The sequence below is a fragment of the Salvelinus sp. IW2-2015 genome, linkage group LG13, assembly GCF_002910315.2.
Source record: "Salvelinus sp. IW2-2015 linkage group LG13, ASM291031v2, whole genome shotgun sequence".
Classification (NCBI taxonomy): domain Eukaryota; kingdom Metazoa; phylum Chordata; class Actinopteri; order Salmoniformes; family Salmonidae; genus Salvelinus; species Salvelinus sp. IW2-2015.
This window is the reverse complement of record NC_036853.1, coordinates 11,695,614-11,714,953: the sequence shown is the minus strand read 5'-3', so window position 1 is coordinate 11,714,953 and position 19,340 is coordinate 11,695,614. Positions and strand designations below refer to the sequence as shown.

The following is a 19,340-nucleotide window of genomic DNA, read 5'->3' as shown; positions in this document are numbered from 1 at the left end:
AGGGGGAGGGGAGGGGGGTTTTAAAAGAAAGGAGGGAGGAAAAAAAAAGGGGGAGGAGGAGGAGGTTAGAGAGAGAGGAGGAGGTTAGAGAGAGAGGAGGAGGTTAGAGAGAGAGGAGGAGGTTAGAGAGCGGGAAAGACAGAGGAGAAGGTTATAGAGAAAGAGGGAGATACAGAGGAGAAAGTTATAGAGAAAGGGGGAGAGAGGGAGGGAGGGAGAGAGGGAGGGAGGAGGATAAAGTCAGCAGCGGTAATAGAGAGGAATTTTGAGGGGAGTAAAGAGGATGTTCCAGCTCCTTTAGGAAGGGCACATCTCTCCTCTTGTCTGTCTAGAAATAAGAATTCTGTTTGCAGATCCTATTAATGCAACAGCAGCACAGTATCATGGGTCCACCATGGGCGGATTAGCATTTTGTGCTGGAGGCCAGTTCACTAGATTCTCCCAGCAGCATAGCATACATACATAACTCCTCTAGACCCAGATTGACTAGAAAGGCAGGGAGGCAGAGATGACAATGGAAGGCGGTTGTACTCACCTGTTTGTGCATTTCAATATTAAGGCCGTAGGACATCTCGTAATACTGTAAAAATGAGACGTAAATCGATGGTTATACATTTGCATATATGTAGATCTACATATATGCAGATCTAAGCCTTTCAAGGCTAGATGAGTGGGCGAATCGTTTTGTTTCATTTATTTTGTGCCCTCAGCTCCAAGCTATGCCAACCTGGCATGTGAGCCCAGAGATCGTGTGTCAATCAATCGGTTCAGAACAAGGATGGAAAATCATCATCGGGCAGAGCTCAAATAATTTAAAAAACAGACGTCCCTTATGTGACATTCTGACATGTCATTTTCAACAGGGTTGGTTGAGGAGTAAGTAGTGAGTGGTTTGTCAGCTAGGTAGAAGAAATAAAGAGATGGAAGCGTGTGTGTGTGTGTGTGTGTGTGTGTGTGTGTGTGTGTGTATGTATGAGACAGCTGGCTGTTTGTTCTGTCGCTGTGCCAAGATTCAGAGCTGTTGCTAGGCAACTTGCAGACTCCAAAATCCAGAGCCCAAAAAAAGAAGCGAGAAATGGGTAGAGTGCCAGGGCTGTGCCAGGCTCCCACATAGCTCCTTTTGCAACAGTGGGGCCTGGCACCACACAGTCAGCTGCGGTTAGGGGGCTCTCTGATCACGCCTCATCTGAACACCGCCTGCTCTAAGGGAATGTGGAGGATTACCCATATTTGGGCTGGAGACAACACACGTGTGGTCCATGTGGTTTCCAGTGGGGGTGATGTTTAGTCCCTTGCCAGATGCTGGCATCAGTGGTGTTGTGTAGTCAACACACACAGCCAGTCTAACCCGAGACAGTTCCAAAAAAGGTCCAGTTGCCAGGACCACAAATACAAATTCCATCTAGACATTGTTGCCCTAGAGCACACAAAAAACTATACATACCCCGGCCTAAACATTAGCGCCACAGGTAACTACCAAAGCTGTGAACGAGCCGAGAGACAAGGCAAGAAGGGCCTTCTATGCCATCAAAAGGAACATAAAATTTGACATACCAATTAGGATCTGGCAACAAAAAAAATACTTGAATTAGTTATAGAACCCATTGCCCTTTATGGTTGTGAGGTCTGAGGTCCACTCACCAACCAAGAATTCACAAAAATGGGACAAACACCAAATTGAGACTCCGCATGCAGAACTCTGCAAAAATATTTTCTGTGTACAATGTAAAACACCAAATAATGCATCCAGAGCAGAATTAGGCTGATATCCACTAACAATCAAAATCCAGAAAAGAGCCGTTAAATTCTACAACCACCAAAAAGGAAGTGATTCACAAACCTTCCATAACAAAGCCATCACCTACAGAGATATGAACCTGGAGAATAATCCCCTAAACAAGCTGGTCCTGGGGCTCTGTTCACAAACACAAACAGACCCCCAGGACAGCAACACAATTAGACTCAACCAAATCATGACAAAACAAAAAGAGTAGGGAGTATAGGAGGGGGCTGAGCGCGTACCCTTGTGGAGGTAGGAAACACCTCCAATTCGCTGATTCTCAACACTATGGCCACACAAGGTGCGTGCTCAGCCCCCTCCTGTACTCCCTGTTCACCCATGAATGCGTGGCGATGCACGCCTCCAACTCAATCACCAAGTTTGCAGACGACACAACAGTAGTGGGCTTGATTACCAACAACGACAAGACAGCCTACAGGGAGGAGGTGAGGGCACTCAGTGTGGTGTCAGGAAAACAACCTCTCACTCAACGAAACAAAGGAGATGATTGTGGACGTCAGGAAACAGCAGAGGGAGCATCTCCCTATCCATATCGACGGGACAGCAGTGGAGAATGTGGAAAGTTAAGTTCCTCGGCGTACACATCACAGACAAACTGAAATGGTCCACCCACACAGTCTGGTGAAGAAGGTGCAATAGTGCCTCTTCAACCTCAGGAGGCTGAAGAAATTTGGCTTGATACCCAAAACCCTCAAACTTTTACAGATGCACAATTGAGAGCATCCTGTTGGGCTGTATCACCGCCTGGTACGGCAACTGCACCGCCCACAACCGCAAGGCTCTCCAGAGGGTGGTGCGGTCTGCACAATCCATCACCGGTGGCAATCTACCTGCCCTCCAGGACACCTATACCACCCGATGTCACAGGAAGGCAAAAAAGATCATCAAGGACAACAACCACTGCCTGTTCACCCCGCTGCTATCCAGAGGGCAAGGTCAGTATAGGTGCATCAAAGCTGGTACAGAGAGACTGAAAAACAGCCTCTCTCAAGGCCATCAGACTGTTAAACAGCCATCACTAACACAGAGGCTACTGCCAAATACAGACTTTATTTATTTAGAAAAAAATGTAACCTTTATTTAATTAACTAGGCAAGTCCGTTAAGAACAAATTCTTATTTACAATGACGGCCTACCAGGGAACATTGGTTAACTGCCTTGTTCGGTGGCAGAACAACATATTTTTTACCTCGTTAGCTTGGGGATTCGATCCAGCAACCTTTCGGTTACTGGCCCAAAGCTCAAGTGATTAGGCTACCTGCCCCCCCGAAATCATTGACGACTTTAATAAATGGATCACTAGTCACTTTAATAATGCCACTTAATAATGTTTACATCTTGCATTACTCATCTCATATGTATATACTGTACTTTATACCATCTAGCTAACCATGTGTATGTGACAAATACAATTTGATTTGAGAATTCTTTCCAATGTGTCAAGTAGTTAACAAAAAAAAAATGTGCAAACTAGAACGCTATTTGGCCCTAAACAGAGAATAGACAGTGGCAGAACACCTGACCACAGTGACTGACCCAAACTTAAGGAAAGCTTTGACTATGTACAGACTTAGCGAGCATAGCCTTGCTGTTGAGAAACCTGGCTCTCAAGAGAAGACAGGGTATGTGCACATTGACCACAAAATGAGGTCACTTCCTAACCTGCCAAATGTATGACCATATTAGAGACACATATTTCCCTGAGATTACACAGATCCACAAAGCATTCGAAAACAAACCCGATTTTGATAAACTCCCAAATCTACTAGGTGAAATACCAGTATGCAATCACAGTAGCAAGATTTGTGACCTGTTGCCAGAAGGGCAACCAGTGAAGAACAAACACCATTGTAAATACAACCCATATTTATGTTAATTCCTTTTCCCCTTTGTACATCGTTACAACACTGTATATAGACATATGACATTTGAAATGTCTTTATTCTTTTGGAACTTCTGTGAGTGTAATGTTTACTGTTAATGTTTATCTACTTCACTTGCTTTGGCAATGTTAACATATGTTTCCCATGCCAATAAAGCCCTTGAACTGTCTGCCTGCTCAGTGAAACACAATAAATCTCAACTATTCTCCTGCAGACAAGGATCATCAGCATGGTGTTTGTTAGAACACCCAAGGTGGAGTGGATTGAGTGTTTGTTGTCGACTGTGTTTGAGGGTCTCACCATAACATAGTGTCTCTGGATCTCAGTCTTCTCTGTGGCCAGTTTCTCACACTCCATCTTCAGGCTGTAAGGAAGAGGTTAAGATTTACAAGAGAGCAGATACTCATATCTATATAATACACACCCTGTTCAAATGTGTTCATACAATATATTTCAAAACGTTTTCCCACACACACAAAGACACACAGAGCCAGAAATACACACATTAACTAACACACACATCCATGTTTAGTAGGCAGTGCAGACACCTGCAGATAGATGTATGCCAGCAGAGATAGGATTGGGCAGGTGACAGGACATTATCGCTTCAGAGCACACCAGGAATAGTTGAGCTCACACTTAGCGCTTGCCTCCCAGCCAGACCAGACCTGGCTGCAGTCTCTCCCAGGACCAAGGTGTCATTGAAGGGCGGGGATGGGTCGCACCTCTCCCTCCCAATCTCCTCCCGCTCTCCATTTGTCCACCTCCCCCTTCTAATTGCCCTTGGTCTGTCCCCTCCCTCTCACTATTTATCAGTCCCCTCCTCCCCCTCTTCTTCCCTCCATTTGTCCATTTCTCCCTCTCTGACCCCTCCTCCCTCAGTCCTTCTGTCTTTGCCAAGTCACCCTGCTGTGGCCATGACCCACCATGGAACCCCAGGAATCGTCAGCCAAGCACACACACAGCGCTCCTTTAAGGAACTAGCCATCGACCTCCCCTCCACCGTGTCCTCTAACACACACATCCTCCCTCCTCCCCAGCCCAGGTACTTCACCCCGGCGGGCATGCTGCTGACTTGTTTGTGTGTAGCAGATTTATGCAGGGGAGAGCAGTGAGGGCCTGGGAAATTAGAATATGATTAATACTGCAACATTACCAGACTACAACAGGTAATAACAGCACATCCGCTCCCCTTCAGAAGGCCGGCGCTGCCACCCATAATTGACTCATTTATCACCGCCAGGGAGGAGACGGGAGGGGGAGGAGATTGAGGGATGGGAAGGGCGGGTGAGAGCTCGGGGGATTCAATTCATTCCCCTGATAAATTTTATTATAGTGGAGTAGCCCCCCCGCAGAGATCCCCATGGCAGGATTTCTGAGAAGTGACAATTCTATCCGTATCAGTTCACCATGACAAGGGTCAGTCTGGGCGTTTCCGAGGGTGACTTTCGTCAAGTTGTGTGGAGGGAAACATGCTAACACCGATGACATATACAAACACCGACCCTGGGATTAGGAATAACTGTTCTCAGATCAGGGTAAATATAATATTTTCATAATGTTTAATGGATTTACAACATGTAATTAAAGTACAGGAAACAGTCAAGCTGAGTGAAGTGGTGAGCCCTTACTGAGGACTCTGAGGACTCTGGAGTGCTGAGGGGGCAGGAGAGATGGATTCTCAGACAGGCAGGTTATCAGGAGTTTAGAAGACTGGTATGTTGTATCCAGACTGGGATTCAGTGGGAAAGTGCATTCATTGAGGCCAAAGTCTAATTAAATCCCACAGGTCACAGACAACGCCGAAGAACATGGCTGACGTTTTACATTCTCCCAACCAATTGTGCAATTTTGTTATACGCAACTTTAACTTATTGTGTACTTCATGTTGCTGCTACCGTCTCTTATGACCGAAAAGAACTTCGGGACATTAGAAAAGCGATTACTCACCACGGACTGTAAGAAACTTTTTCCTTTAACGAGTCCGACGAGAAGGATATCCTGCATTCACTGGATCAGGCCAAGATCCACGCTTTTGCATGAAGAAAAGACGCCGGAAAAGGGGACGCAGACTGGGGGATCCTTCTGAGAAGCTGGAGGCGAGCGAGTAAACTCCCAATGCCTTCCATTCTACTTGCTAACGTGCAATCGTTAGAAAATAATATTGATTAACTATTATTAAGAGTACCCTACCAACGGGACATTAAAAACTGTAACATCTTATGTTTCACCGAGACATACCTGAACGAAGAAACAGACAATATTGAGCTGCCGGGATTTTGTTGCCGACCACCATCTACCAAGAGAGTTCTCATCTTTATTATTCGTAGCAATCTATTTCCCACCACAAAGCGAAGCTGGCACTAAGACCCCCAATTTGTAAGTCGCTCTGGATAAGAGCGTCTGCTAAATGACTTAAATGTAAATGTAAGACCGCACTCAACCAACTCTATAAAAGGCCATAAGCACATCTATCACTCCAGTGTTTAATTACTAAATTGTAATTATTTCGCCACTATGGCCTATTTATTGCCTTACCTCCCTTATCTTACCTCATTTGCACACACTATATATAGACTTAACTTCCTCTATTGTGTTACTGACTGCATGTTTGTTGATTCCATGTGTAACTCTGTGTTGTTGTTTGTGTCACACTGCTTGTGCTTTTTCTTGGCCAGGTCGCAGTTGTAAATGAGAACTTGTTCTCAACTAGCCAGCTGGTTAAATGAAGGTGAAAAAAAAGCAAAGAAGAAAATCCGGGACCTTTAAAGCAGGCAAACTTAAATCAGTTTTACCACATTTTTACCAGCATGTCACATGTGCAACCAATCCTAGACCACCTTTACTCCACACACAGAGATGCATACAAAGCTCTCCCCCGCCCTCCATTTGGAAAATCTGACCACAATTCTATCCTCCTGATTTCTGCTTACAAGCAAAAACTAAAGCAGGAAGTACCAGTGACACGCTCAACATGGAAGTGGTCAGATGACGCGGATGCTACCCTACAGGACTGTTTTGCGAGCACAGACTGGAATATGTTCCGGGATTCATCAGATGGCATTGAGGAATACACATTGAGGAATACACCATTGGCTTCATCAATAAGTGTGTCAATGACAACGTCCCCACAGTGATACATATCCCAACCAGAAGCCAAGGCTAGAGCTTTCAAGGAGTGGGAGACTAATCTGGACGCTTATAAGCAATCCCGCTATGCCCTCAGACGAACCATCAAACAAGCAAAGCATCAATACAGGATTAAGATTGAATCCTACTACACCGGCTCTGACGCTCGTCGGATGTGGCAGGGCTTGAAAACTATTACGGAATACAAAGGGAAACTCAGACGTGAGCTTCCCAGTGACACAAGCTTACCAGACGAGCTAAATGCCTTTTATGTTCACTTCGAGGCAAGCAACACTGCAGCATGCACGAGAGCACCAGATGTTCTGGATGACTGTGTGATAATGCTCTTGGTAACCGATGTGAGCAAAACCTTTAAACAGGTCAACATTCACAAAGCCGCTGGGCCAGACGGATTACCAGGACGTGTACTCAAAGCATGCGCGGACCAACTGTCCAACTTCACTGACATTTTCAACATCTCCCTGACCGAGTCTGTAATACCTACATGTTTCAAGCAGACCACCATAGTCCCTGTGCCCAAGGAAGCGAAGGTAACCTGCCTAAATGATTACCGCCCCGTGACACTCACGTCGGTAGCCATGAAGTACTTTGAAAGGCTGGTCATGGCTCACATCAACAGCATCCTTCCCAGACACCCTAGGCCCACTCCAATTCGCATACCACCCCAACAGATTACGCAATCTCAATCGCACTCCACACTGCCCTTTCCCATCTGGACAAATGGAACACCTATGTGAGAATGCTGTTCATTGACTACAGCTCAGCATTCAACACCATAGTGCCCACGAAGCTCATCACTAAGCTAAGGACCCTGGGACTAAACACCACACTCTGCAACTGGATCTTGGACTTCCTGACAGGTCGTCCCCAGGTGGTAAGAGTAGGCTTCAATACGTCTGCCACACTGATCCTTAACACAGGGCCCCTCAGGGGTGTGTACTTAGTCCCCTCCTGTATTCCCTGTTCACCCACGACTGCATGGCCAAACACGACTCCAACACCATCATTAAGTTTTCTGACGACACAACAGTGGTAGGCCTGATCACTGACAACGATGAGACGGCCTACAGAGAGGAGGTCAGAACTGGCAGTGTGTTGCCAGGACAACAACCTTTCCCTCAATGTGAGCAAGACAAAGGAGTTGATCGTGGACTACAGGAAAAGGCGGGCCGAACAGGCCCCCATTAACATCAACGGGGCTGTAGTGGAGCAGGTTGAGAGTTTCAAGTTCCTTAGTTCGTTGGTGATGTGGAGACCATCATGGTCCAAACATACCAATAAAGTCGTGAAGAGGGCACGACAAAACTTTTCCCCCCTAAGGAGACTGAAAATATTTAGCATGGGCCCCCAGATCCTCAAAAGGTTCTACAGCTGCACCATCGAGAGCATCCTGACCAGTTGCATCACCACCTGGTATGGCAACTGCTCGGCATCTGACCGTAAGGCGCTACAGAGAGTAGTGCGAACGGCCCAGTACATCACTGGGGACAAGCTTCCTGCCATCCAGGACCTATAATAGGCGGTGTCACTGAAGTTAGACTGTTTTCTCTGCTACCGCAAGGAAAGCGGTACCGGAGCGCCATGTCTAGGACCAAAAGGCTCCTCAAAAGCTTCTACCCCCAAGCCATTAGACTGCTGAACAATTCATAAAAATCGCCACCGGACAATTTACATTGACCCCCCCCCTTGTACACTGCTGCTACTCGCTGTTTGTGTGTTACCTATGCATAGTCGCTTCACCCCCACCTATATGTACAGATTACCTCAACTAGCCTGTACCCCCGCACACTGACTCGGTACCGGTGCCCCCGGAATATAGCCTCGTTATTGTTATTCTTATTGTGTTACTTTTTATTTTAGCCTACTTATTTTCTTCTTCTTGAACTGCACTGTTGGTTAAGGGTTTGTAAGTAAGCATTTCACAGTAAAGTCCAAACTTGTATTCGGCGTAAGTGACAAATAAAGTTTGATTCTATTTTTTGGGGGGTTGATTTGACATACACCCTTCCCTTGTAATGTTTGACCTTTATGTCAGCCCATCTATAACATGCAACAGCAGAGGAATATACTGCACATATACAGGCAAATATATTAAATCGATATTTATTGTGAATTTAGCACAGAAGATAGGATCACATTCAAAAAGAAATGTCACAATTCTCTCCTAGTGTGTATGGGGGGGGGGGGGGGGGGCTCATTTTGTGTGTGCGACTGTGCGTGTGTGGGCATGTGTGTGTCTCCATGTCATTAAGTGACCACAAGAGCATAACGAGGGGGGGTATTTCATGTAGAAATGATTGCCTGTAATAATTAGTCCATGGCTCAGCAGCATTCAGACAGAGGAGACGAGAGTGTGTGTATAGAAAGGAGGGAGTGGATGGTGTGTAGATGGAGAAAGATTAATTGCTCCGTTCTGAACACCCCCTGATCCGACCAGCATAATAAAAGTTCTGAATCGGTTCAAACGCCCAAAAACGTAATTGTTCATATAGTTCCTTTTCGTTAATTTTTTAAGCTGTGAAATCAACATCGTTTTCACATTTAGCTCATTAATTTACCCTACCAATTAGCACGGCTAGAGCAGCTTGCTATGGAACTTGTAAGGTAGTTGTTTACACGTTTAATTGGTCAGTTAAGTGCAGGTCTGAGATGCGACAGAAATTTTACTGGTGAGTAGAGGGGGATGAAAATAACTTCACTGAATTACAGAATGATATACTATATACATAATTAACCCGTTCTCAAGATATGAAAATAATGGTTCTGTTCCAGAATACTAGAGGACATGATGGTTCTGTTCCGGAATACTAGAGGACATAATGGTTCTGGCCGGAATACTAGAGGACATGATGGTTCTGTTCCGGAATACTAGAGGACATGATGGTCTGTTCCGGAATACTAGAGGACATGATGGTTCTGTTCCGGAATACTAGAGGACATGATGGTTCTGTTCCGGAATACTAGAGACATGATTCTGTTCCTGGAAAAATGTAGCCATTTCCAATTTTGGTTTGTTTCCCTGAACGGTTCTCAACCCTGGTGGAGATAGTAGAAAGAGAGAGAGAAACACAGTGTGAGAGTAAGACAGAGAAATAGAGAGAGAAAGAGTGATATGGAGTCTGCTACATGTCGGCATGCTCTGCTCTCCCCATCTCTCCCTCACGGTGACAGCAGATAAGATGATCATCGGAATGCGCTACGAATCTGCAGCCTGCCAGCACTCGACAGCTCTGTCAGCAGAGCACCATTACCCAAGCGCACACACACACACACGCACCGCACACGTGCCACCAGACCTACACTAAACACACACGATCACACAGAAGTATGTTTGTGCGCTGCAGTGCCCACACACTCGATCACATGCACACACGCACTATACCTCAATCAAAACAAACGTGGTCTCATTAAAATACCATAGTTAATTGCGTAATGCTGCAAGTATTGCATGTTCAATGTGTGTCAGACTGTAGCAGCAGGTGGCTATGCTAAACTCTGCTGCTACCTCTCCTACCACACACCTGCCTGGGGTTCATTAGGCCACGCAATGGTTCCATTTCAAAACGTCTTGAACAGAACATTTAAATGAGCGATTGTTATTGGATGAGTCCAGGTGGTCGTCTTCACCTTGTTCCCAATGAGCGCGTCAAGGCTTGGACACAAAACGCCCCACTGACAGCTAGAGGGAAATTAATATACACACACAGATGCATGCGTGTAGCAAGTCTTATGAATAGCGTACGGTGTGGAGTAGGACAGGCCGGCTGTGTGGAGTAGGACAGGCCGCTGGTGTGGATGGACAGGCGGCTGGTGGAGTAGGACAGGCCGGCTGGGTGTGGAGTAGGACAGGCCGGCTGGTGGACGTAGGCAGCGCTGGTGTGGAAGTAGGACAGGCCGGCTGGTGTGGAGTAGGACAGGCGGCTGGGTGAGTAGGACAGGCCGCTGGTTAGAGTAGGACAGGCCGGCTGGTGTGGAGTAGGACAGGCCGACTGTGTGGAGTAGGACAGCCGACTGTGTGGAGTAGGACAGGCCGACTGGTGTGGAGTAGGCAGGCCGACTGGTGGAGGTAGGACAGGCCGGACTGGTGTGGAGTAGGACAGGCGACTGGTGTGGAGTGGACAGGCGCTGGTGTGAGTAGGACAGGCCGGCTGGTGTGGATAGGACAGGCCGGCTGGTGTGGAGTAGGACAGGCCGGCTGGTGTGGAGTAGGACAGGCCGACTGGTGTAGAGTAGGACAGGCCGACTGGTGGAGAGTAGGACAGGCCGACTGGTGTGGAGTAGGACAGGGCCGACTGGTGTGGAGTAGGACAGGCCGACTGGTGTGGAGTAGGACAGGCCGACTGGTGTGGAGTAGGACAGGCGACTGGTGTGGAGTAGGACAGGCCGACTGGTGTGAGGAGTAGGACAGGCCGCTGGTGTGGAGTAGGACAGGCCGACTGGTGTAGAGTAGGAAGCCGACTGTGTAGAGTAGGACAGGCCGACTGGTGTGTAGAGGACGGACCGACTGGTGGAGGAGTAGGACAGGCCGACTGGTGTAGGATAGGACAGGCCGACTGTGTGAGTAGGACAGGCGCACTGGTGTGAGTAGGACAGGCCGACTGTGTGGAGTAGGACAGCCGACTGGTTGGAGTAGGACGGCACTGGTGTGGAGTAGGACAGGCCGACTGGTGTAGGGTAGACAGGCCGACTGGTGTAGAGTAGGACAGGCGACTGGTGTGAGTAGGACAGGCCGACTGGTGTGTGGAGTAGGACAAGCCGACTGGTGTGGAGTAGGACAGGCCGACTGGTGTGGAGTAGGACAGGCCGACTGGTGTGGAGTAGGACGGCGTACTGGTGTGGAGTAGGACAGGCCGACTGGTGTGGAGTAGGACAGCCGGACTGGTGTGGAGATTTAGGGACAGGCCGACTTGTGTGGAGTAGGACAGGCCGACTGGTGTGGAGTAGGACAGGCCGACTGGTGTGGAGTAGGACAGGCCCGACTGGTGTGTGGATGGAGTAACAGGAGCCGACTGGTGTGGAGTAGGACAGGCCGACTGGTGTGGAGTAGGACAGGCCGACTGTGTGTGGAGTAGGACAGGCCGACTGGTGTGGAGTAGGACAGGCCGACTGTGTGGAGTAGGACAGGCCGACTGGTGTGAGTAGGACAGGCCGAAACTGGTGTGGAGTAGGACAGGCCGACTTGGTGTGGAGTAGGACAGGCCGACTGGTGTGGAGTAGGACAGGCCGACTGGTGTGAGATAGACAGGCCGACTGGTGTGGAGTAGGACAGGCCGACTGGTGTGGAGTAGAAGGCCGACTGGTGTGGAGTAGGACAGGCCGGCTGGTGTGAGTAGGACAGGCCGGTGGTGTGGAGTAGGACAGGCCGGCTGGTGTAGGATAGGACAGGCCGGCTTGGTGGCAGATGGAACAGGCCGAGCTGGTGTAGAGTAGGACAGGCCGACTGGTTGTAGAGTAGAACAGGCCCGACTGGTGTAGAGTAGAACAGGCGGCTGGTGTAGAGATAGACAGGCCGGCTGGTGTGGAGTAGGACAGCCGGCTGGTGTAGAGTAGGACAGAGCCGACTGGTGTAGCAGTAGGACAGGCCGGCTGGTGTAGAGTAGGACAGGCCGGCTGGTGTAGAGTAGGACAGGCCGGCTGTGTAGAGTAGGACAGGCCGCTGGTGTAGAGTAGACAGGCGGCTGGTGTAGAGTAGGACAGGCCGGCTGGGTGTGGAGTAGGACAGGCCGACTGGTGTGTAGAGTAAGAACAGGCCGACTGGTGTAGAGTAGACAGCCGACTGGTGTAGAGTAGGACAGGCCGGCTGGTGTAGAGTAGGACAGGCCGGCTGGTGTGGAGTAGGACAGGCCGACTGGTGTAGAGTAGAACAGGCCGACTGGTGTAGAGTAGAACAGGCCGACTGGTGTAGAGTAGGACAGGCCGGCTGGTGTAGAGTAGGACAGGCAGGATGGTTGTTCGTGTTGTCGTGCTCGGGGTACATTAAGGCCATTTACCCCCTCCAGGTGTGTGGATGTTCATTTTACATCTAATTCATTATTAATGAGTTTTTCCTCTGCAGTAACTCAGCACATTCTCCCTCCATCTCAGTCCCACCTCATCTCGTCCTCTCTTTTAAACCCCCGCCCCCAGCGCTCCACTCAGTGTAGCCTTTCAAGGGTGGGGGCAGTGCTCTTTGTACTAACTAGCATGTGTGAGTTTACAGTAAAGACAGTGTGCGCACACATGAGACTCGTTTACTGTACAGACGGTCCTTTCATGAATACATGCTCAGACCCACCCTGCTCACTTAAGCACCAACCAGTAACCACCAAACACATGCTCAGTCACACACAATCCCACAAAGACAGGCTGTGCCACACACACAAACAACCCTGAACCACCAACCTTGAGACAGACATAAACCCAATGTTCCGCTCACACACAGTTGTTTTGAGCACAGTCCTGGTATCAACACAGTGTGATCCTGTCAGAGCAGAAGAGAGAAGTGGGTACTCTGTTCTCTGAGTGGCAGCATGGTAACAGTATGAGAGCCTCTCCTCCACGCTACACCTCCATACACAACAACATCAACACACTATGTTAGATGTGTGCCGGCGCTGACGTTCGTATGGAAACAGTGTTTCTATGTCACACATTCCCCAGTCAAGACAGATCCGTGCGCGCGCGTGTGGGGGGGGGTTGTGTGTAGAGAGAATTACTGTAATGAGAGCCCCATGTCAGCAGCTCCCTCCAGTCTGCTGATTAGAGGTTGTTTAAAGAGCAGCTGCAGAACACACACACAAAACTAACTTGGCAGGCACAAACAAGTTCATTTCATGAAGTAGCAAGTGACCCACACATCTAGCTAGGTTTAATGAATGTCTTCCTCTATGGGGTCCGGATACTGTATCTTGCATCACACACACAAAGAACAAGAGGGTCACAAACACACAGAGAGACACACACACACAGAAAGAGACACCAGGAAAGACACATAGCCCATTACTCCTAATCCCTTTACCTTGGTCTCTTTCCTGCCTCCTAATCCACTTAAGCAACAACGATCAGGCTCCAGCCACGATCAACAAGGCCAAAATACTAACCTAAACCCTGCTATTTCTAACCCAGGTCTGAGTGTGAGGCTGCATTCAGCTTGTCGGTCTCTGTCCACTGTGGTGTGTGTGCGTGCCGTGTGCCATGCGTTTTAACCTAGAGCAAGTCTGATTAGTCTGTCAGTAATAGGTGAGTGTGTGCTCATGAGATCCTCTGTGGCGAGAGACCTGCAGCTTTCCTGTCTGTCTACTGAGGGATACTAAGCAGGTCACCCCTAATCCAATAGACTGGTGTCTGTCCTAAACATGCTTTGCATAACACTATGTGTGTGGCTCTCTGTCGTAGAATGCTTAAGTCGAATCTAGAATCTGCTACAGAATGCAATTTATAGTTGGGGGATAATGAATTCAGTGTTAATCCATCAAGCTTGATTCTTGCCAATTCATATTTAGTTTATATTAAATGCACAGACTTTTGCCCCTACCTACATGTACATATTACCTCAATTATATCTACTACCTCGTACCCCTGCACATCTACTCGGTACCGGTACTCCTTGTATATAGTTTCGCTACTGTCATTTTGTGTTACCATCTCCTTTTTTGCAATTTTTTTCTTACTTTTTGGCTCTGCTCTGTTGTGAAAGGGCTTGTGCGTAAGCAGTGACTTGTGAGTTCCCCAGTGACTTTTGGGTGATTATGGGATCTCTGTTCTAATTGGGGTTCCAAAGCCTTCTATTTTAAGTTAATTGCCATCATGAATGTCTTTTAGCCAGGTTGCGATGACATAGTAGACAACTCTCTCTGTATTCAATTGAGGTGTCTGAAATTGGCAGCAAGGTCATCATGATGCTTTGACAGGGAACATACATCAGCTAGGAGGATAGTTTGGAGAGGTGGGTGGCTTTTTCTTGCTCTGACGTGTTGCCTCACTACGCCCTTCTTGACTAGTTGGTGTTTTGGTTTCTGTCCTTTTCATATAATCCGGTATGTCTGGAAAACACTCCCTCTCCCCATTCAAAGTGTGCCTTCGCAGGATTAGCCCGTCCTTCTTGTAGCAGAGCAGGGAGCTCCAGCCTCCAGGTGATCCCAACACTAAGCATTTGATAAGGAAGAAGCATGTTGAGATTGCCAGAAGGTTGAGTTCGATGTTTCTGAACATATTGATCACATCTGTACACTTTATAATCCACAAAGGGGTAGGGGAATTATCCACATTAAGGTATCACATAGAACAAGAAAATGTGCAGGGAACCCACACATTTTTTAAATTGCTGGCTTGTTTGAGAGAAACGAGTCACCGCCATGCAGCGCCACTGGAAGATATATCTGGAACCAGCCAGGCCTGTTTGAAAGCTGGCCCCCTGTTTGTATAGGGAGCCTTTCATCCGGTTCCTGGGAGCTGGGTGGAGGGAGAGGGGGCCATACAATAGAAGTTAGCTGGAGGAGAGGGTGGATGAGCTGATTCTGGCTGGTCGAATCAAAGCGGGGGACCGTGTGAAGGTGTGCCAAGAGAACAGAGAGCGGCAGAGCAGACTGAGGCTGGGAGGCAGGCTGGGACGACACTGACAGCTAGAGTCCCACAGTCAAAGCCAGTCAGGCCAGCTCTGTCTACATTCTTACACATCAACCACACAGATAGAGACATACAGGAAGACACACACACACTGAAACGCACACATACATGTTGGAATATTGTTATGGAGTCTCAATCTTCTGAAACTCCTTACCCCAACAACAGAGCACCAACCCAGCCCCAATGCCCAGCAGCCTACGGAAGGAAAACTCTCTCAAAGCCTTGAAACGCATAACTAACGACTCGTATACAGTTAACGACATCCAGAAGATGCACGTTCCAGTTCATCTACAAACATAAAGGATGAAGAAAGCCTGTGAGCCTCCATCCATTGTTGTGCTTTTCCCCGTTTCCTTTCCGTGGCCCGTTTCTCCAATGTACTCTCTCACTTCTCCTCCCTCTTCCTCGCCCTCAGTACAAGCTGAGGTTGGGTCATGTGGGCCTTCTAGAACAGATCTAGTATATAACCATCCCACTCCTGCTTCTGGTCATGGTAGCCTAATAAGATGTTAAGCAGCTCTCCAAACCCTCTTGGCCCCTGTGAGCTACGTAAGCTGTAAACTAGCACATAAAGAAACAGGCACACAGAGAGGGAGAAGAGGCTGCCGTGTTGAGTTGGGTACTAGGGGAGGTTGTGCACCTGTGGTACTGGGTCTGGAGGAACTGGAACTCCTCCTTGATGCGGTCCAGGGTCTCTGGGTAGGTGAGCTTCAGGGCCTGGGGGGCTCCCGAGGCTGCAGCTGCCGCCGCGGACACTGAGGACCCAGGTGGTGGCTGGAGAGGTGCCTACGCAGAAAGACAATAAGCACTGTGAGCATATCTTGTCAAAAGTGTGAACATCTTTCAGACTCTATATACAGGTAACTGCCAAAATAAAGGAAACACCAACATAAAGTGTCTTAATAGGGCATTGGGCCACCATGAGCCAGAACAGCTTCAATACACCTTGACATAGATTCTGGAACTCTATTGGAAGGATGCAACACCATTCTTAGACAACAAATTCCAGAATTTGGTGTTTTATTGATGGTGGAAAATGAGGTCTCATGCGCCGCTCCAGAATCTCCCACAAGTGTTCAACTGGGTTGAGATCTGGTGACTGAGACGGCCATGGCATATTGTTTACATCGTTTTCATGCTCATCAAACCATTCAGTGACCACTCGTGCCCTGTGGTTGGGGGCATTGTCATGGCAGACAAAATAATGACCAAATAAACAACATGCCCAGCATTTTTATGCATGACCCTAAGCATGATGGGATGTTAATTGATTAATCAACTCAGGAACCACACCTGTGTGGAAGCACCAGCTTTCAATATACTTTGTATGTTTCATTTACTCAAATTTTTCCATTAATTTGTCAGTTACCTGTACATAACCAGTATGTGTTGTGGTGATTTGGTAATAATGTTATACCTGTACACGTTTTATCACTGCATGTTTACATTCCAAGTCAGGTCAACATCCTTCACGTATGAATCTAATACCAGATGTGCCAAACACTAGTCAGGTCTGTGTGTGCGTCCTATGAGAGATGTGATTGTATGCATGGGGAGCAGTTGTGAGCTGGAGAGCCATGATGAGTTTCCTGGAGCTGAAGAACAAAGCTGAAAGACTCGGAGGGGCGTGCGTGTGTGTGTGTGCACAGAGAAGGGAGGGAGGATGAGACTGTCGGGAAACCAGGAGAGGCCAGGGGAGACAGAAACCATTGTGATGGGACAAAAAAGTGTCAGGGCCAGATGTGTGAGGGGAACCGGGAGGGAGGGGAGAACAAGGGTCTCTTGACAAAATTAAGACACTTGTTTAATATTAAGTCTGGGTTGAAAGGAAGGAAGGAGAGAGGGAGAATAGGCGGGACCCCATCAGGAGTAGCAACCCCAGCAGCCTGGCCCTCCTCTCTCTGGAGTAGCATCCCCGGTAGCCTGGCCCTCCTCTCTCTGGAGTATCATCCCCGGTAGCCTGGCCCTCCTCTCTCTGGAGTAGCATCCCCGGTAGCCTGGCCCTCCTCTCTCTGGAGTAGCATCCCCGGTAGCCTGGCCCTCCTCTCTCTGGAGTAGCAACCCTAAAGAAGAAGCAGCCTGACCCTCCTCTCTCTGGAGTAGCATCCCGGTAGCCTGGCCCTCCTCTCTCTGGAGTAGCATCCCCGGTAGCCTGGCCTCCTTCTCTGGGTAGCATCCCCGGTAGCCTGGCCTCCTCTCTCTGGAGTAGCATCCCGTAGCCTGGCACTCCTCTCTCTGGAGTAGCATCCCGGTAGCCTGGCCCTCCTCTCTCTGGAGTAGCATCCCGGTACCTGGCCCTCCTCTCTCTGGAGTACGACCCCAGCAGCCTGACACTCCTCTCTCTGGAGTAGCATCCCCGGTAGCCTGGCCCTCCTCTCTCTGGAGTAGAATCCCGGTAGCCTGGCCCTCTCTCTCTGGAGTAGCACCCCAGCAGCCTGACACTCCTCTCTCTGGAGTAGCATCCCCGGTAGCCTGGCCTCCTCTCTCTGGAGTAGCATCCCGGTAGCCTGGCCCTCCTCTCTCTGGATAGCATCCCCGGTAGCCTGGCACTCCTCTTCATGGATAAGCATCCCCGGTAGCCTGGCCCTCCTCTCTCTGGAGTAGCATCCCCGGTAGCCTGGCCCTCCTCTCTCTGGAGTAGCATCCCCGGTAGCCTGGCACTCCTCTCTCTGGAGTAGCATCCCCGGTAGCCTGGCACTCCTCTCTCTGGAGTAGCACCCCCGGTAGCCTGGGCCTCCTCTCTGGTCCCTCTCTGCGGGACTTCGTGCAATTAGTTAGCAGGGCGCTCAGAGGTAATGCTGCAGGACAGCCAGACAATGGGCCGGACCTTGGGCTAGCGACTGTCTGTCTGTATCTCTGTCAATGGAGGCCCACCCCTCCGCCCTGGTGCTAAAGCTACATTGAAGGATATACGACAGGCCGTTCACACCACTGCTCTCTTTAATGAGAACAGAGGTGGTGTGTGTGTTTAGAGGAAATAATTTAGTGGGTATAGCGCCACTGTTATTGGTTTATAAAGTGACATTAGTCACATTAAGTAGATGGCTTGTTCGTTCCGCTGGATTCCCTGGTGGAGGGGAAACTGGAGAAGGGAGAGGTCGAGAGAGAGGACATATGGAACTCAGCGCTCGGTCCTGCATGTGACTGCACTGTGGATCTGCACAGCACCGCTAAAAGCAGGTGTGTGTTAGTATGACATAGGCAGACAAGAAATATCCACCGTCATAGTAAGGATGAAGCCGGAGCTGGAATGTGAAGCTAACTGAAGCCAACAAGCTTTAGAAAACCCTGAGTAGATCTAGCTTAAATCGTAGTACACCCCTCAGGTCCACTGAGGTTCAAGAGAGGGGCTGCTCATTGTTCCAGCCTCTAACGAGCTCCTCACCCCTGCCTGCTTGCCTGGCTGCCTGCGCTCCAACTCAATCTGCTGGCCAGATCCTCCCCCTGAGCACAGGCAGGGGCACACAGACTCCCTCGCTCTCACACACACACACCAATTACTCTTCACAGGCCAGAGAAAGGCGCCTCAGGAACAAGAGCGCCAAGGCCATTTTGTAGGAGGCGAGGGAGGTAAGGAGGGGGAGGGGGAATACTTCTGCCCTTCTCTCTCCACCTTCCACTCCCTTTTTTCTTGTTTTTCACCTCAGTGTGTGTGCGCTCCGTAGAACAGGTGCAGAGAGCCTTTTTGAGACAGAAATGGGGAGTGTGGGATCGAGGCTGACCCAGTAGTTGAGTTCGGTGACGGGGGAGATTTATGAAGACAGAGGAAACTGCTGCCTGGGCTTCTGCTAACATCAGCCATTCTGGCTCTGATGCCCAGGTGCTGTTATGATTCAGGCCAACGTCAGAATAGGTGCCAGCAGGCACACAGCAGACCCCTGTGGCCCCTCACGGAAACCACA

At 49.0% G+C, this 19,340-nt stretch overlaps 1 pseudogene; it reads right to left on the bottom strand.

Moving 5' to 3' along the window:
- The window catches only part of LOC111971833 (transducin-like enhancer protein 1), a 63,589-nt pseudogene that overhangs the window by 36,226 nt on the left and 8,023 nt on the right, over positions 1 to 19,340 (bottom strand).